At 39.5% G+C, this 21,968-nt stretch overlaps 1 long non-coding RNA gene across 6 annotated transcripts in view; it reads left to right on the top strand.

Annotated features, from left to right (window-relative positions):
* Positions 1-6,549: 6,549 nt before the first annotated feature.
* Positions 6,550-21,968, top strand: part of LOC138110446 (uncharacterized) — a 58,642-nt gene continuing 43,223 nt past the window's right edge. For 3 of the 6 annotated variants that reach the window (XR_011150930.1, XR_011150925.1, XR_011150927.1), the window contains exons 1-3: positions 6,550-6,728; positions 8,370-8,614; positions 8,998-9,148. This is a non-coding gene — a long non-coding RNA (uncharacterized lncRNA). Of the gene's footprint in view, positions 6,729-8,067; positions 8,093-8,369; positions 8,615-8,997; positions 9,149-18,354; positions 18,448-21,968 lie in introns of those variants that run through there. The other 3 variants (XR_011150928.1, XR_011150929.1, XR_011150926.1) reach the window with 3 other exon arrangements.

Raw genomic sequence — 21,968 nt, 5'->3', positions numbered from 1 at the left:
TTCTCATTGGAAATATATTTTTAAAAATGATGCAATGTAAAAGACAGCATTTAATTTCCCATCCTCTTCGTCCTCAAACCTTAGCATTTTTTAGTGCTGTTACTATGTAAATGGTTACCAGGTGAATAACCACTCTCATAAATAGTCACAGGCAGAAATTGCTTTCATTGCATATGCTAATAGATAGTGGGTCTTATTAGTAGGGCTTATTAATTGGTTTGGTGTCTTAATTAAATTGGTGTGCCAGTGAGTGAAAAAATAAATCTTTTTTAGGCCAGTGGATTCCTTATTATACAACCTAGCAGTTTTTATGCCCAGCAAACTTCAGAAACAGTGACTAAGGCTCCAATACTGCTGAGACATTTCTCAGAGACTGTATCAGACACTTTCCAGAGAGAAATAAAGAAAAAAAATGGTGTCTGTTTTCAAATTTCGATGATCACTGTTTCCCAGTCTTACACATAAGTAACATATTTCAGTCATCCTTGACAACAGGGCCCAACTTTCCCCTTCAAAATTCTTGTGTTTCCTGGGCTGTTTTAAGTGTAAGGGAAACACAGGGAGAACATTTGAGCCATGTGTCACTGGAAGAAGATGGTGGATTGCCAATGTTAGCTGTAGGTGTGCTGTGATGGTTATTTCCATGCAACATTACATTCCTGTGGAAAATATTACAATAGTTTCATGCCAATGGCAACCTCTCAGGAAAAAAAAAAATTGTATCTGATACTACATATCCTTCCCATGAATTAAGACGTTGCTTGTGTCTGCAGTTATCTGCATCTCTGATAAGTTGGTTTTGACATTTAATTCTCTATTTTTTTCTTTCGCTCTTCCCCTCCTTTTAAAAAAAAAATATGCAAAATGTGCAGTTTTCCTGCAGTGTAAGCCACAAGCATAATTCATGTTGCACACATATAATTTGATTTCAAAAGATTATCTCTAGGACTGGCAAAACATCAGTGAGCCAGGCTGCACTGAGGTACAAAAATCATACACTAAAATCATCAGGGCTGTTTGGGTGAAGTCAGCACCCACTTTTTAATGCCAGGTCTTGTTTGTTTCTCTCCTTTTTTTAAAAATATATTGGTTTTGATTTTTTAATATAAAACCCCCACTATTTTACACTTAATCTTTTCTTTAGCATTGACTTTTCTGTATTTACCCACTCCTGATGCTTAGCTCTCATTGGTATCAGTGGGAGGTGTGCAGGTGGAAGGAAGCCTCTCTGAGGCCGCCTCCAGCATGGAAGAAGAATATGCTCTCTCCTCTCCTTTGCTGTGGCTCTGGGGCTGCTCCTGTCACTCTTACATTTGAAGGATCATACAGCCTGGGTCTCACTCTGGGAAGCTCTGACGAGGCTGGTGAGGAATATATCATGGGTTTAGATGGGAGGCTGTATGAAGCTTCAGTGAGGAGTTCTCAGTCTGTGTCCTGTGGGCTGACAGTAGAAGATCAAGAATCTACTGAATCGAGTGGAGGGCTGTGAAGGTGGTGAGGGACTGGAGCATCTGTCATACAAGCAAAGGTTGGGGAAGCTGGGCCTGGGCTGGAGATGAGAAGAATGAGAGGAAACCTTATCAGGGCACACAAATGTGTAAAGGGAGGTGTCAAGAGGATGGGACCAGACTTGTTTCAGTGGTGTCCACAGCAGGACAAGGGACAATGAGTGCAAAGTGAAACACAAGAGTTCCACCCCATGAATAGGAGGGAAACCTTCTTTAGTGGGAGGGTGACCAAGCACTGAACAGGCTGCCCAGAGAGGTCATGGAGTTTCCTTCTGTGGAGATGTCCAAAACCCACCTGGACAGTGTGATTCTGTGCAGCCAGCTCTGGCTGAACCTGCTGCAACAGGGGCTGGGTTAGGGGAACTCCTGAGGGCCCTTCCAACCCCAACCATTCTGTGATTCTGTAATCTTCTGTTTATTTTTAACCACTATTTTAGTGCAAGAGGCAATGAAATGGATGACAATAGACAGAAAGTGACATAAAAAAGGTGTGTGATCTGGTGGTGAAAACCTCTTAACTTTGGAAATGGGGTATATGGGATCATTTAACTCCTGTACTGCTGCACCCAGAACCTTTTGTACCTGCAGGAGAGGACACTGGAGACAGAATATGAGAGACTGATAATAAAGGGAATGTAGTTTATTAGTGTGACTGTATAATGGTGGAACAATCTCTGTGAAGAAAGGTTTGCAGTCTCACTAAGGTCTCTTTGTTAACTGCTTATTCCTATGTGAGGATGCAACTCCAAACACATAAAGTAGTTGAGTTTCTTGCAAAAGACTCAATGAGATATACAGACTGGGCAATTTCTTATAGTCTGTAACTGATTCCTGATTAAAATGGAGTGCTGGGATCCTAATGGATATGAAATTCTGTCTCTTTCAATCTCTACCATTCACTTCATGTTGGAGTTTGAAAGAAATCTTATTTGTCAGTTTTTGAATCTGAGACTTGCAGCTGTAGCAAAACATTTGGATAGAAAACCTATTTTCTAAAATTTACTTAGGGTAAAATGGCCTTTTTTATTGTTTACTTCCTGCATTTCAAATAACTTTTGTTAAATCCCAGCTTGTGCACCTGTGTTCCTCCAGAAAACTGTCTCTTCAAATTCTCTAGACTGATTTGTCGTTTTCTTACGTGCCAGAACCAGTTGTATCTCCTATTGCATTAAATCGCTGACATAACGTAATGCCTCATGACAGATGCAGCTGCACATCACTGAGGCTGAGAAACCAGGAGGGAAGCAGGGGCCCAGGTCTAGGGAAGGCTCAATATCTCCCATGCACAAGTTGTACCTACAAGTTTTTAAGTCTGGTTGGCAGATTTATCTTTTTTATTCTTTCTTTTTGCAAGTATGAGAGAAGGTCATGGTCAGGGGGAAAGCTGAGTGAGAGGAACTTTTCTATTTTTTTTTTTCCCCATCTATACACATATCTGCCTCATACCTCAGCTTCTTACTGGGCAGGGTTGGACAGAAGGTCTCCTTGAAATTGGCTTTGCATATTGGCCAGAAGCAGTCTTAAAAATTAATTCAAAGTCTCTCTTGGCCCTTACTATCCTGATTTAATAAAATCAGAGGAACTAGTAGTCCTGTCACACGAGAAGTTTATACAGAAATATTGTTCTGGATAAAAGGGTTTACCTGTCATCCAAAATTCTGTGATTTTGCATTTTTGGTACTTGTTCTTTAAAAACTGAAGAGTGAAGTGATAGTTCCTCTTTATGATCTGATCTGATTTTGCTGCCCAGCAGAAGAGTTAGAGATTCCTCTGAGGGTTTTATCTAGGGCTGCCTTACCAAATCTGAGGTTCTTGAAACCACACCAAAGTAAGCATGGCTCAATGGAAGAAGCATTCTTTACAAAAGCCATTGGTATTCCTTTAGATACTCCATGTGTTTACAATATCACTGTCTCTTTATAAATTGGCCCATGGATCAATTCCCTCTCAGTTAACAGCTGTTTAGTTCTGCTTTGGCCTTAACTGAAATTTTCACCCTTTGGACCTAATGCCTATAAAAAGTACTTAGCAAAAAATTGCCTTTTAAATATTATGAGCCAAATACTGAAAAACATGGACTGTGTTACTGTTTACATTGCTGTTATTCTGTCTTCTGCATCGAGAGTAAAACAAGAGGCAAAAGATGCATGTCTTCACAAATTTGGAAATGCACATGTCTGTGACACCTTTTATGGTCTGTTTGCTAAATCCTAAAGTTGCTGTAATTGGCAGGTGGATTCCTTTCCTCCTGGGCTTATTTGGTGTCTGTGCCTTGGACACCTCTGAGCCCCTGGCAGGCCCAGCCGAGCAGGGTGTGCTGTGTAACGTTGCGCGTGACTCGGCAGAGGCCTTTCCAAGCTGCACAACTCCCTGCATCCATCCCTGGCCCTTGTGTGTGCTGGAGCCCTGGGCCCTCCACTCTCAGCTGATGAGGGGCTCTGCAGGCAGCAGTCGCAGGCAGCTTGAGGCCGTGGGGCTCACACGGCTGCAAAGGGACTGAAATCTTCCCTTGCACTCCAGCTTGGTTTAATTTTTCAACTTGTATGAAAATGATGGCATTTTAACACTGCGTGGAATGGGGCAGCCATTTCTTGGTAAAAATTGGCATGAAGGAAGACTATAGTAGTAATGGTAAGTGATGGTGTAGAAGGGAAATACAAAACTCAGCACAACCACCAGTTGGCAGCCTTAGGATTGAGGCTTTGGCTGGCTGTTTAATAACTTCTTCGCTGTAGGGGATAACACAGAAAGCATCTGTTGTTGAATTGAATAAGCTGTTGTATTTTAGGACAAAATCTTGCCAAAATTGTCTCAAGGGTCTCTGTGGCTGTCACTGCCTGCAGAATATCTCACCTGGGTGCTGTGCACAGTGCCACAAGGTGCCTCACAGCCCCTTGTTCTGCACTTCAGTGCACCCACTGCCCCTGGCTGAGCAGTGAAAACCAGAGCAAAGCAAGCTGGGGAGAACAGTCATTTGTAGAGTCCTGAAACAGCCATTGCACTCATTTTCTGGCTTGACAAAAAAATGGAACTTATAGTCATGTAGCCTTTCTCCTGTTTATTGACAGTAAATAACCCCTCTAAAAATCGACGTGTTCAGACAGAGTTGGAAGAAGATCCTGAGTAAGTTCAAGGGTGACTATTTGTCCTGTTCTCCACTTACTTTTTATTAAAGCATTTCATTCTTCAGTAGCTGTACCCATTTATGATACAGCAATGTCCAGAACTCATCCCCATTTTTCCTGATCCTACAATTACCCTTGAGTTTCAGCTTATTTTCCCTCCAACTTCATGCCAGTCTCTGTTCTTCATTCCATACATAAAGCAAGTTTAATAGCTTGACATGCTAATGCTGACTTAGCTTTTGCCATTTCTCATCCTTGTTTGAATATTTAATGTCCCAGAAGGATAATTGTTCTTATATTTTCATTTCTTACAGTGTTGTCTTTTCCTAATTTATGTTCCTCCTATTGCTGCACAGTATCCCTCACTGGCTCCTAGTTCAGAAAACTGGCCGTAATTGCTTTGATTTCAGAGCACATAAAGGACACCAATGTGCTCAGATACCTCCCTTCCTCCCCAGCTGACTCACTCCAGACATGTAGACCTATTTACTTTTCTAGGGAGTTGCAAAAGCTTGGAGGGAGACTAACAGAACTCAGTTTGGCATGGCTAATATGCAGCTCAGGTAGAGGGGTAGTTTAAGCTGAGCAACATATACTTGGGTTTGATTATATTGTAATTCAAAATACACAGTTCTTTTATAGCTGGAAATTGTTTTGAGATTTGATTAGAGCTTTCAAGAGCCTCAAGTTTTTATTAAAGAGAGAAAAAAAGAACTGAGAAAATCTTGTATGTAACCTTCTACTTGGTGGATGTGTCTGAGTGACATCTACAACAGCATCATAAATAGGTATTTGCTTGGACTTTCTTCATGTCTCAGATGCATTTCTTCTTTTGGATTTGATTTCCCTGCATTGTTAAGTGGCACTGACTGTGTGACAGAGAGAAGAATGTTTTTGCAAACTGTCTTAAGCACTGCTCATCAGAGAGGTGGTCAGTCTCACACCTCTCTCTACTTCTCTCCCAGTGGGATCTAATTGCTGTAAAAAATAAATTGGTATCCTGAGTTCAGGAACACTAACTCAATAAATGCATTGATGTCCGCAAATGGCAGTCTTGCCTACCCTGCTGTTATAAGTGATTATTCTCTTTACGTTTAAATATATTGTGCTGTGATTGCTTCCAGAGAACCCATTATGGCCTAGCCCTCACTTCTGCAAGTACTGTAAACATCCTTAACTGCCAGCATACTCTTTTTCTTTTAGCTTTCCAAAACATGCACATGACAACTTATGTGCTGTAGTAACCAAGCTTGAGAGTTGTCCAAGTTAAAATCTGAGCTTTAGGATGGAGCCAAAAAAGACTACCAAAATGTTTGAAGACTTGAGCAGCATGTGTGCATCATCAGGACAAGATGACACCCTGTAGCTTTCAACATCCATGTTTTCAATAGCAACCTTATTTTTGAGTTTCACTGCTGCTGGGGTATACATTAATCTATATCTACCTATGAGCTGGATTGCTGGATTGCAGTAGTGTGCAGAGGCAAAGTAATAGGCTGTCACTTCTGACTGGGGAAACAACTGAACCTGAGACACCATTTTGGGTTGAATTTTTAGGAAAGTGTTTAAAGAAATTACTAGTTTTAGTTATGTAAAACAGAAGAGGTCTGCCTTAAAACGCCAGAAAGAACACACATTGTCACCAGTTTTAAATAACCCCACTTTTATTTCCATGTGTACTTGTTTATCTGCAGCAATAGGCACAAATCACTGGTTTGCATGCACAGTTTTTTTGCCTTATCCTTAGGATGGAATAAAACAACCTTTTTCACCCTTTCACATTGAAGCCAACAGATAAAATACTGGCTCCATTACACCTGCAAGGGCAGTAACAGGCATCCTATTTCCTGAAGACAGCAGAACAAATGAATATTTTGGAAAATAGACTCCTTTAGCAACCATCTGGTCCTTGCAGATGCAACTGGATGAGCAGAGTGCATCAATACCTGACTTGTGGGTACAGAGAAGTCTCTGGAGGCTTGGGCTGCGATGAAGACCAAGAAGCCACCGACGTTTGTCACAGAACAGTGTCACTGCACTCCTGGTTCCCTGTGAGCAGTGTTTAGTGGGGTGTTAAGCAAGACTGGTGCTGAAGGTAAGAGTGTGCCAGTTTCTCATCTGGGCTTTTAGAATAAGCAGTAAAGTTTCTTATCTTATTTACCAACACAGCACGTGTTATCTGCTTTAGCAAGCAGTCTTTGTGGTTGCAACAGCTGCAGGGTAAATATCCACAGTGAATCACTGCAATTAGCTCCACGGGGAGGACATCTGGGAGGTTCTGGAGCTTCCCAACAAGCTGAACCAGGTCTGCTGACATTTTTTAAGATCTTGGACCATAAAAGTAAAGACAAGAGTTGATGAGAGCACAGGGAGCTGGTGAGCACCAGAAGGGGTTTGTGGGAAGGACAGGTCCCGGGGCTGTGCTGTGCCTTCATCCTCCTCAGAGCAGAGATGAGTAACCAACGTTTGGCTCTGAGTAGTTGTGTTAAAAATGGATAAGGGAGGAAAGAGAGCAGCAAAAAGTATCTTGTCACTATGTATTAGTGGTCTGTAATGTGTTTATGCTTAATGGAAGCCTTATGTAATGCTCACTGAGGGGGGTGGCATCTCCACTATTATGAAATCTGGGAATCAAAAACATTTCCTGCTTGTGTCTGAGCTCAGGTTTGTTGTAGGGGCTCTTTCATTTTATTCGGGCTCACATATTTCACTCTTTGGACTGTTGAACTTTCTAAAACTTTGCCTTGCAGGAATACTTTGAAACACCTGCCTTGTACAGCTGTGTCTGAAACAAAATTTAATTTAAATTTTCAAGTCTAATTGTAAAAGTTGTTGGTGTGCCTTTAGGGCAGAGTGCAGTTATTCAGAAAGATTAGTAGTTCACAAGGTTATGTGCAAAGTAGGACTAACAAGATGCTGAGAAATAATAGTCTCATATGGGATTGGTTTCAGGTTGTAGAGCAATAGTTCAGAGATTTAATGCAGCTTAGATGTACTTGAAAATCATCCCTGTTTTTTAAAACTTTTTTTATTTTTCTGACCTTGAAAATACCTTATGGGTAGTTTACAAATAAAAATCCAAACATCACTGTAATCAGAAAAATTGCACAGATTTCTATTTTTCATTATTTTCTACTTATCTTTACCCTTATTTGAAGTCTCATATGATTTCAGTGATAGGTGTTCAGGATAGCATTAGCACAGCAGATTTTTTAAAAGAGATTAGATGAGAATTGGGTTGCCTTCTATAGAGAATTTTGCTTTACTTCCCCCTCTCTTCTTTTCTTAAGATATCATTTTATCAGGTGTGAATGCTAACAATGCAGATATGGGGTGACAGTTTGACCAAACAACCATAGCAACAGTAACTATTTTCCTTGTGATAAGAGCTAAGCTAAAGGTTAAGTGTATTACTGCATCTCTCAATCTATTTGCTTCACAGCACAGAGCCAGACAAAGGTAAGAATATAGAAAGCTATGGCCAGAATATGCATTTATTTAGAGGAAGCATGAGCAACTGAACTCTGGTTAAAGCGTAAATGTGGATAATATTTCTTTTCTAATACATTATATCAGAAAAAATACTATGAAATCTACATTAAATAATTTGCTGCATTTTTCATTTGAAAATTTATTGGGTAATATGTGATTAATCATGCTCCCTTAGGAAAGGGGAAAAAATAAAAAAGCCCCAGGGACTGCTTTAAGAAAAGCAATTGTTATTTTCTCTCTTCAGGAACAATATTGGACTTATACAGTTGACCTAGACAATATTTAGTATTGAGCTTAAGTCTTCTATGTGTATCCCCAAAGCTCAGATGGCTTGAAGGACACAAACAAATGTCTCTGGACCATGAGAGCTCCTCATTTTTCCCAGCATGGACAAGAATGAAGTAAATGTGTTATTTCCAGAAGTAATATTCATCCTGAGTGGAAGCCATAGTAACCTTCACATTAGTGCCTGACATCTGATAATCTACGGTATTTTCCTATTTTTTAGTCTCTGTTTATTAGAATAATTATATTCAGATTTTTTTGCATTTTCATAATAGGGGGATAATCTTATCTCCCAGTCAGAAGATCTGTGTGTGTGAGTGGTCCCTGCTCTAAGAGTTACCACAGCAGCAGGTCTGGACCATTTAATTAATAAGGCTTCTCAATTCAACAAAAAATACATGGTAATGGTAATTCACTGAAGCAGGTTGGCTTTTAAGTTGGAGAGACATATTGCACTGGGTTTCTTCAGTGCTGAATCAAATTCAATGTCTTGTGTTGGAATAGGCTTCCTGTTGGAGGAATGAATATTTTAGAGTGACTTAGTCATTGTTCTGGAAAACTTTAATTTTCTTATTAGGCTTACTTAGGTTTTTAGGTCACCCAACTGAATCTCTGCAGTTCTAATGAAAGAGGAAAAACAGTGTCTGAGCTCTGTGGGTAAAGGAAGAAGGAAAATAGCATAACTCTGCCTAGTGACACACTGATTTTGAGAGTGAATGACTGGTATGGAATATTGTGGTAAGTAGTCAAAATTTTTTCAAGTTCCATTAGCTAGAAACAAACCAAAATTAATGAAGTAATGACCCTGGATGTTTTGACTCCCTTGTGGCTATGAGGGTGATTCTCAGTTTCTATAAATAGTCAGGCACAGGGTTTCAAAATTTTTATTTTTTTCCCAGAAGAGAAGCAAAATATGTGTACCCTTCAAATGACCTCCATTATTTAACTTAGGGCTGTTATTCTATTTAATAGCACAACAATTATGTCAAAATCAAAAGAACTGTGCTATTTTCATACTGCCAGAATCACTAGCTATTTTTTTCCCTTATAATGCAAAATTCCCTGTGCAGTTTAAAGTTTTGCAAAGTATTCTCTGTCTGTGTGATGGTAGGAGATCAGGCTGAATTCATTAACACCCATTACTTAAAGCCTTTAATGAGAATACTCATTTTATACTTCTGTATAAAGTTGCTGGTATGGTTTGCTCCCAGAGGATGGATTTAGGTCAAGTAAAGGATATGTGTGTGCATAAATACTGGAAATGTACACCAAATGTGGCTGTACACTGCAAACTGAGGATTATTTTTCATCCAGTCTGTCACGTGCAAGGTGAGATGAGTAGGCATATCCCTATCAAAAAGTTTGTTTTCTGTTTATTATTAGATCAAATCTAAATGAGTAATTCTAGCAGAGAGTGCAAAATCACATGTGTATCTTTACTTCTCTTCTGAATTTAACAGTGTTTGACAAATACGATTGTGGTCAGAGTTCTCTTCTATTTTTTTCTGTGTGCTGTGGGTAACACACTTCACATAACCATCAGTGTTTTAGTGGTGGAAAGTAACTCCAGTGTGTACCTGCAGGCAAATTGTGGGGGTGTCTGTTTTGGGGGAAGAGTTCAGTGTGTAGGATTAATTCCTGCAATAGCAAAATGCCAGCCCAAATCCTGATTTGCACAGATGCAGTTTGGTCACGGCCGGGTTTCTGTCAGAACTTCCTATGGTCTAAAACAGCAAGTGGTTGCTATCAGTACAAGAACTTGAGGTTTCTAAAAACTCTCTTTTTCTTTTTTAACTTCAAATAATAAAGAACCACGTTCAGCATTTCATAACTCCCTGTAATTGCAGTAGTGATTATGAGAATGATAGATATCTAAAAAAAAATCTGTGAAAACTGCAGTCTGTGAGAAATGAGAATTAGTTCCCCAAATTGCAAATTTGTCCCGAGTTTCAGAACTACTTTTTGACAATGTGGCATTTTCTCTTGTTTGTCACAATGACTCATCTTAATAGGTCATGCTTTAGTTTAACAGGAATCTGAAAGAGAATGTGAGAGAATTTTTGTTGGAGGTGGAGAGGAAAGAGTTATTCTTTTATTAGTCTTTTTTTGGCTGAATGATAGCATTGCTCAAATCCATCATCCCTTCTGCAGCAGGGGAGCCCTGGTAGCTCTTTCAGCCACTGGCCAGCACAATGTGTTGTTTCCAGCACCAATGTATGACCTGCTGATTTCATTCTGCTGGAGATGATGAGTGTTTTGAACTCCAAGTGCCCAAGAAGGCTGAACATATGCTGAGCTTCCTGCCCACTGCTGCTGCAGATAGCTGGCTGTGCTGAGGCCATGTGCTGGGCAGGAGAGAAGTGTTGCTGGCACTCTATCCCCTGCAAAGAAAAGGATGAAACCGTAGTTATGTCTTTCTCTGCAGTATTTTATTCCTAGAAAACTAATGGATCATTTCCTGAATTCATCAGCTCCTTAGTTCTCAGCAAGGAGTATTTTCTGTTCTCATTTATTTGGGGTTCAGGACTGGGGGAAGCTCCTGTTTAAAGGAAAAAACCTCAGATATGCAGTAATCTAATCACCAGAAATGACACAAACAATACCACCATCAATATGCAGCTTTGGCAGACGTCTGATACTGGTGCTTCAGGGGTTGTTATACAGCATTCTTGGGGGGATTCACTCTTCCAGCTCCTGTGGTGATTACCTGTCACCCAGAGCCAGCAGTGAGTACCTGCCTCTCCTGGCTGTGCCAGTGTTGCTGTGGGAATGTTGATGTCCCCTCTTGCCTTTCCCAGGAGTGACTGTGCCCTGCTCTGCCAGTGCCACAGGTTCATTCTGCACTCTGTGAAGGAATACTTCCTTACACATTTTTATTTTTCTGCTGTAACCATAATCTGCTTTTAAAATGATGAGAGAAGAAGGGTCTCCCTTAATCTTAATTACTGTCACTGGAGGCCACCTAACTTTTGTTCTTTGAAGGGCAGGTTAACCAGGTTTTAGTAGCTTTTTCTTAAATGGAAACTTCACAGATGATATAACCCATTTTAGTTTCTTCTTCAATTATTCTGTTACTTGTCTTTGAAACCCCCTAAGTAGCCATTATGTACAAGTACAACAAAACAGAAAAAAATATATTTGTTATGTATGAGCACTGGAAATAAATGGTGAGCCTTTGAACAATCCTTCAGACCCCTGTTTACAGTCCACATGTGTTTGCCTTTCTGAGATGTGTTTATTTTTTCTTCTTGTAATGAAACTGCTGTCTTCCTGGGAAACATTTCACTTATTTGTAGCATCCACTTTCATGTCTTCTCATTATTTGAAAGCTATTTCACAATGTGTTAGGGACATTACATTTTAGCCAGTTATTTCATTTAAAATGTGAAAAAAACCCACGCTGATTTAACTTTTCTTCCTCTCCTCCATAATTTTTATTTCTTACGGGGAGAGAAAGTATGAGCACAAGTTTAAGCTTTGCAGTCATTGTATGAAGAATGCAGTAGAGCTGTTTGATTGCTCATAAGGAGAGAATGGCACTTAAGGCCTGAAGCTCTGTACTTATTCACCACCTAATCATGGCAATAACTGGAACTCTGCAAGTAGGAATGAAACACAGGTTATTTCATAGCTATCAGCCCAAGCAGGGAGGACAATTACTGATATTATATGAGCAAGCTCAGATGTACAAAAAAAGGTGTAGGTGACTTCTGGCAATATTTGTTTGGGTAGATGTCATTACTTCTCTTTGGATAAACAGGTAGAAATAAGGTTTCTTGCTGGGTTTCTTGAATGTTAGAAAGGATGCTGGCAGTAGTATGGGGCAGGGGGTGGCTCTTTTTGGGTTCTGAGCTTTCTTTTGCCCTGAATGTTTATTGGAGAGACTTGAATCTGTTCAAGTTTCAGAGTATTTTGTTACATTTAGGCCAGATGTTCAAGATCAACTCATAATATAGCTTATATTGGCAGGTTCCACTTTCTGGTTTGCAGTCCAGAAAATATCTGAATGAGCACTGTGCTAGGTCTTTGTCACCATTTTTTTTTTCTTTATCCTATTTATTTTCAGCTTAACTGAGAACACAAATCTAAATTTGCTTTTTCTTTGAAGAAGCAGAATATGACTATTTTTATCTTGAATTTGTCTCTACTTATCTAAAGGGATTTTCGTTTACAGATACTACACATCAGGTTTTGTCATGACAAAACCTCCTTAGTTAAAATAAGGGTAAAATGGATGCTATGGCCATGATTATGGCATTTCACCATGCTTTGGTGTAATCAGGGGTTTGTTCTCACCTCTGCTTCCATGAACTTGTTAATGGTTTGTACATACACAAGTGGGATCAGCTGGGATGCAGTCAGGGCTCTATCTCTGTGCAAATATTTAAAGCCATTTCCCACCTCCACCAACATGAACACTCTGCAATTTTACCAAATAAGAGAGTTTTAACATAGGAAAATTGTTACTTGTAACGGTGCCTTTATTCTAAAATGTCTTCTAATTATACTAAGAGCCAGGAAATAAAGCAACATTGCAGAAACCCATCCAGAGCATAACTATGTTACGGTGATGAAAAGTCCATAATACGTGGAGGACAGGATATAAATGTCGAATATATTATATTGCCTTTATCAGTCTCACATGGAAATCAGAATTTCAATAGATCCATCACCAATAGTAAGGATGTAAATTTAAGCACTGAAAACCCCAGATTTTTGTTCTGATTTCTATAACGTGAGGATTACATAGTTTGGACTCCTGCTCCTCTCTGAGCTGAGCAATATTGCAGCTCCTATCAGTGGGCTGGCAATCAAAGGTTTTCCTAATTGCTCTGTTCCAACTGTACTCGGGCTGTGGGGAGTCTCTGGGAATTAAGGAACTGCACTCCACAGAGGCCCAGAGCCTGGGCAGTGCCCAGTGCCAGTGCTCTGGTCCTTCTGGGACACATCCCCAGAGCTGTTATGGCTGATAGGCAGAAACCCCCATCTAGTAAAATTCTGAAATTCTTCTGCTATTCTAGCCCTAATTATGAATAATATGGGAAAGTTTCTCCTGATGAGTCATATAAGACACGGCTATGGAATAGTTAACTTTTTATAGAGCTCAGCATCAATTTCTGGAAGCTTTTAACAGAGACTTGACATTTCTAATTAGGAAATTTTACATACAGGCAAGTGAATTTACCCCCAGCTGGGAAAACATGGCTTAGCAAGAGTTTTACATCCGCCCTCATTGATCTACAGATTATCTCACATTTGAGACTGTGGAGCCACTGGGATTTGCAAAGATGAGAAACAAATGTGGGAAAGTGCATAGAATTTCTTTCACTTCAGGGTTAGATAACAAAAACCTGATAAGTTAGAAATAAAAAGGTAAGTTTATTTTCTTTCTTCTTCATGCCTAATTGTCGCAGTGGTCAAAAAAATCCACAAAAGCCAATAACATGTTGGCACTGGCAAGAAGCTGTCATCCTGGTCAAATTCTCAAAGCAGCATATTGGAAATAATCTTAAGATAGCAAAGAACTATAGGCTTTTTCTTTTTTACTGTCCTAACTGTTAAACAGTTGAGAAACAAAATGTCTGCATGTGAGCTCACTTAAACAGAGATGTGTTGTGTCTGATGCTGCAATGTCTGACCTAAGGGAATCCCTTGGGCTTTTTGCATTTTTAGCTGTATTTTTTATGTTTTTGACCTTGTTTTGTCCTAGGAGGAAATAACTATAAAAATACAAAATATCAATGAATTGGTTGTTGTGCTAGTTGAAAATGCTTTATCAGGGTAAGGTGGCAGTGGAAATAAGACTCAAAGTCAGATGTAGCAGAGCTCTTTAAGTAGAGCTTTTACTGATTTCTCTTTATGTGGAACATCTGTACAGCTCATTTCACTCTTGTGTTCAGATGGGTTTTGTGAAGACATACAACTAAGTATGTGCTGCAGCCTTCAAAGAATATGGTTTAAATGAAATGAAAATGAAATATTTTTTTCCTGTATATATTTTTCTATATTTGAAATTATTCTAATGAAGCAGAAGTTAATTCTGTGTTGACAGAAAAACAGAGAAGGAAGTAAACCATGAAATGTAGCCTATGAAGTATTATAAAAATACAGATGGGCATGCAACTTCCTGTAGTTGTGTTACTGGTATTCAGCCTTGGGAAGGTACGTATGTATCACTGTCATGTGATAAAGAATGGAAAAATAAGTGATCAAAATAAACATAGGAGTCCAAACCATGTACAGCTAAAAGCTGGGATGAGAAAATGGGCTGAAGAGGCTCCAGGTGATCCATAGTAAGGCCTTGCACTTTAATGACTTGGTTATTAACAAGAGGTGATGGAAAAGTTTCAGTATCGCTGAGTCCCCTCTCTGTTAATGCAGAGCAAGGCCCCTTGGGAGGAGATGTCTCAGGTGCTGAACTGATGCTGCCCTTGATCTCACCTAAAGGGCCAGGTGTTAGCAAAGAAAATAGAAGTCTGGTTTAGGCTTCTTTTAGAACTGTGTGGGTGTCCAAAAATACTGCCAGAACTTATAGTCTCAGCCTTATTCAGTCGTAGAAAGCAGTGTAAACCAAAATTCCAGTTACCAAATTAGATGTGCTGCTTGGGAAGGATATGACTGGATCAGAGGATCTGAATAAAACTGCAGCTCACCATGTGATATACTCTTGCCTCCTACTTGGTTTACAAGCAAATTGCAGAAGCAGACTATATATTTGGTAGTATACATTTCAGAGCTATTTGCTATATAGCTACCACAGAAACCCAAGTGTCACTGTGTGCCTGAAGCCTATATAGTTTATTTAAGGAACAACCCACAAAGCCAGGAAAAAAAAAATCTCTGTTTCAATTTTCTTTTATCTCTGCTTCATTCAGGGTGTAAACACTCACAATCTGTAAATTCCTTGTGTTAAGATAACATGAAGACCTTAACCTATTGTTCAAACTGGGATTAATTCAATTTGAAAGCTATAATTCAAAATATAGAAAGTTAGGAAGTCTTTAAAAAAGAAAAAAATACTTTCTTTGTCTTAGCCAGCTTTCATTTTATTTATGTGCAGACATGCCCCCTCCCCTTTTTTTATTTCTAACCTTATTTTTGTAAGAGTGGAGTTACAGCTAGGCAAGAAAGCCCTACACTGTCTTTCACTTTTAGTGTTAAGTATTCGTGGCTTCACTGAAGTCCAGTTTATCTCTTAACACTTTGGTAACTTACTTTTATAATGGCTTTGACAGAGTCACTGAAGCAGAGTCCATCCATTTCAGAGGAATACATTTTGTAGCCTTTAAGACAAATACTAGTAAAATATGACAGGCTGACCTTTTTCCTCTTGGTCACTTTTGAGAATAGCTATTTTTCCATGCACTGAGCAGAGTATGTATTCCATATATACACTGAACTTGGAAGGTTGTAATTATGAATGATTTCTGAGGTGAGTGGTTCTATTACTTACAGTTTGAAAAGATTTAAATGCTGATGGTGCCCTGTTTCCATTCTTACTGAAGACATAAAAGGTCACTTTTCCTTTGTCGTTTCACTGTGTTGTTGCTGACTAGTGTTAATCATTTAATTAAAAGGTCAGATCAGTCATGCTCCTCTTCTTATACCTAGTGTGACTTTAATTATTTTCTTTGCAAATGAACTGATTTAATATTATTTAATAATACTTGATTTAAATAATAATCCTCAGGAGAAGTGGAACTTCTCTTTGAAGGCAAGCAAGCTTTGAAGGTTAGAATAAACTGAAAATAGCTGGATTTTTAAAAAATATTTTTGCCATTAAATAATGCTAAAATCATAGGAAGCTTTTAATGAGAGCATTTGGGGGCTTTCCTATCATGTATTTTGCTGTTTGGTTAGCAGGACTACTGGAAAGCAGGAGTTAAAGTGCTACTAGTCACTAAAGCCAGCAAACCCCAGTCTCATTTCATTAAATGTGTGGGGATTTGCAGTATTCCCACTAATTGGAAAACGGGGGCAGCTGGGGCTAGAAGCAGCTGTTGGCCCTGAACAGTGCAGGCCAACGTGGCCACCCTGGGTGTCTGCTGAACTCGGTCAGGATGGCATTTACACGGCTCCTGGAGCTGCAAAACACCCTGGTGGCTTTGAGAGACTCCTGCTGAGGGGCTGCAGAGAGTCTCCATTTGCTTTCCTTCAAAAGTGGCCACATGCCTTGTAAATAAAGGAGTGCTGTGGCATGATACTGCTTACCCCTCTCCACAGGGCATGACATTCCTGTGAGCTGATTTCTCTCATCTACTTCAGTTACTTTCTGAGCAACCTTACTTTCATCTCTCAGTCATGACATTCTACCTGGTTTAAATTTTTAATGGAAAATGTCTTCCACTCATTCATAACGCTGAAAAGCAGGGAAAAAGAGCAATAATTTGCACTGCAGCTATAATATAACATTAGGGCCAAGGTGACTTTGAATGAAATGGAAGCTTGGGTGGATTGATATTTGTAGAAGAAAGTGCGATGGTAGCCTAAGCTTTGTTTAGCTCGGTGTTCAGTCTGCCTTCTGTTTTGAAAACAGCTGCAACAATGGGCAGCAATACTGAACTCTTAGATCCTGTCCAAACAAAACAAATAATTTGGTCCCTAATTTTAGCTAGTTCTTCAAGAAGCTTCACAAATTGAGAACCTTCTCAAAAATAGAGATGTATTTATTGATCTTATGCATGGATGGCTGACAGTTAAACAGTTGAGGAATGTTATTTTTAAATGATATGTGCAGAAATTAACATCAGAAACCCAAAGGCATTTCCAATGTCCCCAGGACATTGATCTCTATCCAGGCAACATGCAGAATGTAAGCAAGTTCTCAGAAACTTTGTGTATCAAATTATGATGCCATTCTTAATGAATAGTGACATATTTGTAGAAAGCAGCGTCAAGTTGATGAACAAGCTGTGATCTGGGTTATTTGAATATTGGGTTATATTGAGCTTTTCAAGAATCCTCAAATGTAATGCTGTCTGGAGTTATCTGAAAAAGCTGAAGTGATTAAGTGCAGGCTTGTGATTAGCTGGACTTTGACAAGATGTATTTGATTGTGTCAGACTGGGCTTTCTGGAGGAATTGCCTCTCTCTCTGGACTGAACTGCAGCCTGAGATGTCAGGGAACGTGGGATTTCTGGGCTGTAAATCTTAAAGAAGTAATTTTAATTGGTAAAAATAAGGACTGGGAAATGCAGGGCATAATCACAGAGAACCAGAGTTGGTACATCAGTTTGTTTTTCAACAGCATACATCAATGCAGAGCAACTGAGAAATGTCAGGCAACTGAGCTGTCAGGGAGTGAACACAGAGCTGAACTGGTTTTTAGTCAAGCATCCATAAATGGCTGCTAAGCAGGCAAATAGTGGCAAGGAAAGTCAAGGGCAGGCTTGCTATTTACTGAGCATTCAGCTAATTATCCATTTCACTAAATACAAGAATACTCTATCCTTTATGCATTGCAAAAAATTTGGTTTTGAAGTTAGAGTTCAGTAAGTACTTAATAACTGCAAAATTACCTCATATTAGGTGCTCCTGTATTTTAAATTAGCATAACTTTACACGTGGCCTGTGCTGCAAACTATCATTTCTTTTTTTATTACAACGGGAAGAACACCAAATGTAAGGAGAACTAGATGCAGGACCTGTGTTTTTGCATCTTGTGTTTTTTCCCTAACTCCATTTTCATAGCTGGAGGAGCTGTATTATGCCTATAGCCCACTATGACTGCCTTGAATTGTGTCTGCTAGTGATGAAATGGGAATGTTGTTTGGAGAAAATGGAAACTTCTTCCTGATCTACCTCCTTGTATTTGGAGATTTACAGCACTACCTTGCTTCTATGGTTCTCATCCTGTTAGTATTATTCAAACAGCAAGTAGTATTCAGTAACAAACAGTATATTATTCAATAAAATAGATAGACTTTATTCTCTCTTTTCCATAGTAAAGAGTGGTTGTTAAGAAACTTTGATTTGTGACACTGAAACTTTGAACACACTCACAGAAACAGGATGACTCCAGAATCAGCTGGGGCAAGGTAAGTTAAGTTAAATTATCATTTCCACCACAGTACAGCTGAATTGTTGTGATAGAGGTATAAGTCTAAGTATTCATCCTGAGGTAGAAGAATATTTCTTTCCTGAGTATTGAACTTATGGAAACTAGTCCATAAAGAACAATCATCATGCACCCTTTTACTGGCAGTGCATTTGAATAACAGCCTGGGAGTGCTGTATTCAGTAACTTCAACATTTCATCCATTTAGAAAAAAAAAAGATTTCTGTCCCCCTCATTTCTCGAGTTTACATTCACATTCATTCTGTTTCAAAGGGAATGTTTGTCAGTGTTAAAGTAAAGAGAGAGTGATATTTGCTGGTTTTCCATACTTACAGTAATTCCATAGCAAGTCCTCTGATTCACCTCTGAGAACTGCTTGGAATTTTATCTACTTTTCACTTATCTCAAAGAAAATCCCTGCTGGAAATGTGCCATTTTTATAGAGAAACTTGCCTCTCCTGTCATTTGGAGTGAAGCCCCTATCATTGCTCTGACCTCTCCAGCAGCACCCACAGCAGGGCAGGGGCTGCAGGGTTTATCCAGGTGTTGTAGGGCACTTCCCATGGCCTTTCTGCAATGCTGCTTCTTGCTGTTCCTCTCCTCAGTGCCAGCCCCTGTTATGTATGTCTGCAGGTCACTTGGCTTGTGATTGCTCATCATTAGCTCCTCTCTTCTGAGAGGCTGCCTTCTCATTTTTCTCCCTTTGGTGAAGCCGTCACTTCTTGCCAGCCACTGGGACCTGTTTTCATACTTATTACTGCTTTTTGCTTATTACAAGTCAAGTTCCAGAGAAAAGTTCTGCATTAAAATGAAGGAAAATTTAAAAAATGAGCTTGTAATGAGAGCAATTAATCAGAGCAGTCTGCAGCCTCAGCAGTACAACTGAGTGTGCTGGTGAGAGAGGGACTGAATGAGAGGGGGGATGAGAAATGAGAAATATGAATTATTTGGGGCTCTGATGTAGCAACCTTTTGCATGAGGAACAGAGAGAGGCTGTTGGGAGTCACTTCCATTCCTTTCCATCACATAAAAGGGGCTGTCCTGCAGGAATTCTGACTTTCTCATGAGTACAGCAATTCCTTCCTGCTGGCAGCACAGGGTGGCTTTAGTGACCCTGGAAGTGTTTCAGTTTCTGTGGGAAGCAGGCAGATGTGCACATCTTAAGTGGCTGCATTACTGTCTACAGAACCACTGGGTTGATCCCTATAGCAGGACAGGTCTTACTGCTCCTAACAGTGGTCTCAGATCTGCACTGTCGTAGCTTTGAATTGAAAATTAAAAGAGTGATGACCCCTTTGTTTTTCCAAACCATATCCAGGTTTTGCAAATAGCCTGAACCAGACTTTGAGCAGACTGAATTTTACATTCTTTTTGTCATCCTTTGAAAGCTGATTTGTTTTGGTGTGGGGTTTTTTTTGGTGTTTTTATTTGTTCAGTTTTTTTTTTCTCCTGAATACACTCAGTGATTTTTCTGAATTCTCTCATACTAAATGAACTGATCTAAGTTTCCAAATATCTCAGATGTAGTCTGTTTACATTTTCAAATAAGAGAAGAAATTACTTGAAGCCCACAGTATAGCACTGTATTTTAGTTTAGCATCTACAACACATGCTGCCTTTCAGAGCGCTGTGCTGGTCCCATCCCCTCAATGGAATGCTATGTCAGGCATTCCCAAAGCAATTTTTTAAAATGCTGTCTCTCTGAGCTCTCCTCCAAACTGTAAGGCAGAGCCAAATCTGTCAGGCCAGGCTCTCCTCTCTCTGAATTACTAGGAGCCAAGATTAATTAGCACCCAAAGTGTTTCCAGCTGTACCGTTTGTGCGGTGCTGCTGCCGTGATGCGTCTCCACTCCCCAGGTCTGTGATTCATTGCTCTGTCAGTGGTTTGAGATACAGTGTATGAGAATGCCATATAAATGCAAATATAAATACAAACACTGAATTCCCCCTGTTGGCTAGTGATAAGGTGCTCATCCAGATGGCACACAGTGATTTAAAAGTAGAAAACAATATTTGGAAGGAGAGGGAAACTCAACGATTATTCTTTAACTCTGTTTTCTTTTTCTTATATAAGCTTTCATTGGAAAAAAAAAACCAACAACAACTTTGGTTTCTTCCTTGGCTACCTTTGTGGTGTACCAAGATTGCATCTTTCTGATTATTTAAATTAGAATGAGGATAAATTTTGAGATGTGTTTGGGAAATGGTACAATTTGCTGTATGTGGGAGTGTGTGTTCTCAGGGACCAAACTGAGCAAGGTCTGATTGTGGTCTGGATTCATTTGGGCTTCAGTGTAATGAGGATGCCAGGACATGGCTTTTGCTTAATTCCCTGATCACCTGCACTGACTCAAAGTGTAGGAGATGTTCCTGCCAAGGGACCTGGGACAGCCTAGGCTCCACTTGCTCAGCCAACCAAAAGGGAAAGGAGGTGTTTGTGAAGACAAGGCTGCTTTCATCATGGTATGGCAGATACTTTAATTTGAAATGCTTTCTGTTATCTTTAAGTGCATGTTCTTAATGGAAAAGTAATTACTTTTGTCTGCAAAGAATTTTGTCCTGAAGGTACCTATGTAAGTGTCTCAATGCTATTTATGCCCCTAATGTTATAAGGATTGGTGCCACAGACTTCTTAATTTTCTGTATTGCTGTACTGGTGCTACTGTGTGTATAAGGTTCTCATCCAGATACCAAGGCCAGCCTTCCATGCAGGTAATGCAAAAGGAAAGTCTGGAATGTGAGACTGATATATATATTTTTTTATCTTAGTGTTTTGCCACTGCATGCACACAGGTGGAAATGTCTTTGTTATACTCCCCCTTGGTCCAGGGATTTTTTTTTGACTGAGTTTTGTGTGCATCTGGAAACTGGAAATCTGAAGGGGGTCAGTGTGTGTTGCTGTAGTTTCAGAGGCAGCAGGACTCTGATGGATCACCTCTGCTTTAAGCTTTGGGTCTCCTCACTGGTTTAATAATCATTAGAAGTCTCTCCTAGTAATATCATACAATAGCTTTTCCTTGAATGTTCTTGCTGGCATAAAGCACGTGGCTGCCATATTTCATTCATGATTGCAAGATCTAAATGTGTATAACTGCAACTATCATTTAAAATACTAATTCACTTTTACATGTTTTGCACTAACCATACACTACTTGCATTAATAAGATTGTGTCATTTTCCTGAAATGTATCCAGTCTGTGCAATCCAAACATGTTGCAAACACAACAAACACAGTGAAGGACACTAGATTTCTTGCTCATTTCCTTGTCTAGTAGTAAGGTTTTGTTTTCAAGACTTTTAAGAAGAGAAACTGGAATTTTTGGGATGCTTTTCTAGTTGAGCTAGATCCACAAAGGATTAGAGGGCTTTGCTCGTTATTCCAATTCTTTTCTGAAAACAAAATTAGACTTGCTGTATCTGTCATAAGAAGGTGTTAAGGAAGGGAGGCTGGAAAAAGAGTGGTGATGATTGGTATTGTGGAGATAGAGGGAGAAGGTGAGG

This window comes from Aphelocoma coerulescens, chromosome 4A (assembly GCF_041296385.1).
Source record: "Aphelocoma coerulescens isolate FSJ_1873_10779 chromosome 4A, UR_Acoe_1.0, whole genome shotgun sequence".
Classification (NCBI taxonomy): Eukaryota; Metazoa; Chordata; class Aves; order Passeriformes; family Corvidae; genus Aphelocoma; species Aphelocoma coerulescens.
The sequence above is the reverse complement of the archived record's forward strand: the minus strand, read 5'-3'. Positions and strand labels throughout refer to the sequence as shown.